Raw genomic sequence first — 2,257 nt, forward strand, 5'->3', positions numbered from 1 at the left:
GTAATCATCCAAGTTGAAGGAGGAAAAAAAAAGGGTGGACAAGTAATTAAAAATTGTTGGATTTTTTTTTTAGGATAATGCACATATAAAAAAATATTTTTTATAATAAAATTGTACAAATTTTTTTTTTTGTCTTTTGTTTTTTTACTGTAATAGTGAGAATGAGATTTCACTTTTTTTTTTCAAAGTCGATTTCACTTGTTAGTTGTTACTTGATTTGGTAATTTAATAATTTAGAATCTATACGTTATCGGATTTTTTAATTTAATATTAAATTTTTTTTAATTGTTTCGAGTGTTACTTGAAATTAGATTGTTTTGGGGTTGGCAAGTAAGGCCCAAATTCTCAATGGAGCGGATTCTGACTTATTCTACGTTTGATGGGAGTGGTACCTGCAAAATACTCCGATGCTTAAGTTAGCAAAGGTCTTAGCAGGTTTTAATGTATTGGAACTTAAGTATACTTGAGGGGTGTCAGTGTATTTATAGGTGATGTGCCAATAACCACCGTTGGAGTAGCTCCACTTCTGATGATGGATAACGGTCCCTTTATCTTAGGGTTGTTGAGATCTCTTTTCTAGAAGTAGGTGAGAGATATTAGGAGTTAGTTATAACTCCTCTAGGAGGGAGTCATCAAGCAACGCTCTTATCCAACCTCTCAAAAGGTCGGTCATACGATGGATGTCTTTTGGGCCTGGCCTATGTTTTTGGGCCAGACATATGTTTTTCGGCCAGACATGAACAATGCCCTTATGCCCCTGCTTGAAAACCGACGTGATTTACAGTTCGAAAAATCGACGTGATTCTAGGATGTGAACCGTTGCGCCTCTTGACTTCTTCTTTTGGACACGTGGGATGTGGTTACATTTGTAACCGTGTACGTTATTAATGAGGGAGATAATTTTTACGTTTCTGTCCCTTAGGCTGCGTTTGTTTTCGAGAACAGGACATGACAAGACACTGAGAACAAAACATGACAAGACACTGATGGACAGAGACACAAAATTTTGTGTTCTTGTATTCTGTTTGGTGATAAACTAGAACAAATTATGAAAATCCAATTTATTCTCATTTTTTTCATTCAAAAAATTTGAGATGAAAAATATAATAATAAAATATATAATTATGAAAAATTAACAAAAATAAAGAAAGAAAAAATAAAAAATAAGTTGTGTCCCTTGTTAGTGTCTCCGTGTCCTTCCTGTCAGGATGGACACAAAATACACTAATTCAGTGTCTCTGGACACACTGTCTCTGTCCATGTCTCCTCTGCCAAACACAATTTTGTGTCTCTGTGTCCTTGTCTCAGTGTCCTGTCTCTGTAAACAAACACAGCCTTAGGTCTTTAAAAATGCTTTTTCCCCTTTCTCTCTCTTCTTTTTGCTTCTTCTTCTGTGTTTTTGAGTGCACCATTTTCTTTTCGATTCTTTCTGCTTACTCACCTACGTTGAAATTCTCTCATTCTTCCTTTATGTTTGTTGTTCCAGCCTTCGGTATTGAAGCCTGATTCTTCCTCTGAAGAATTTCGAAGAATGCCGGATTTGCTTTCGAGGAAACTCTTTTGTTGTCTTCACGCACTGCTATCTACCTTTCTGGGAGAAGAGGTTACCTTTCCCTTTCCTGTTAATGCACTGTTTCTTTGTTGCTTTTTTGAAGCATAGTGGGTCTCTGTTTGTTGGTGAAGCCCTTCCTATTTACTTTTTTCGGGTGTGTTTGTCACTTATATTGTTATAATGCTTCCATGATCTTCTTTGTATGTGGAAATATTTTTTAACAGTACTTGCGATAATCGTTTATAACATATTTGTTCGCTTTTTCAAGAAAGTGCTTCTTCATGTTTGTCGAATGATTTGTTCTGTAAAAAAGGGTGTTTCTTTTTGTTGTTGATTGGTAGTAACTCCTTTCTTTCCATAATGTAGATATATCTTTTCTAAATGTCTCGCCCAACTATTTCAAAAATGTCTTCGAGAGTTTCTGAGGATCTGTTGAGATGGGTAGACTCTTCAGTTCTTTGTGTTGTTCATATGGTAGATAGTGTTTTTGTAGATGAGTTTCGAAAATACCATAAGCTTTGTAGCTCTAAGGATGATGAGGTGAAATACGAGTTAGTTGCCCCTGACCCTGAAGACAGGGTTTGTTTTGGCCGAGTCGTTAATTCAGAGTCGCAGTTTATCTTCATGTACGATTGCCTTTTCACCCGACTTGGGGTGACCTTCCCCTTTACTGATTTCAAAACTGAGGTCTTATCTTACTATAAA

This window comes from Arachis ipaensis, chromosome B06 (assembly GCF_000816755.2).
Source record: "Arachis ipaensis cultivar K30076 chromosome B06, Araip1.1, whole genome shotgun sequence".
Taxonomy (NCBI): Eukaryota; Viridiplantae; Streptophyta; class Magnoliopsida; order Fabales; family Fabaceae; genus Arachis; species Arachis ipaensis.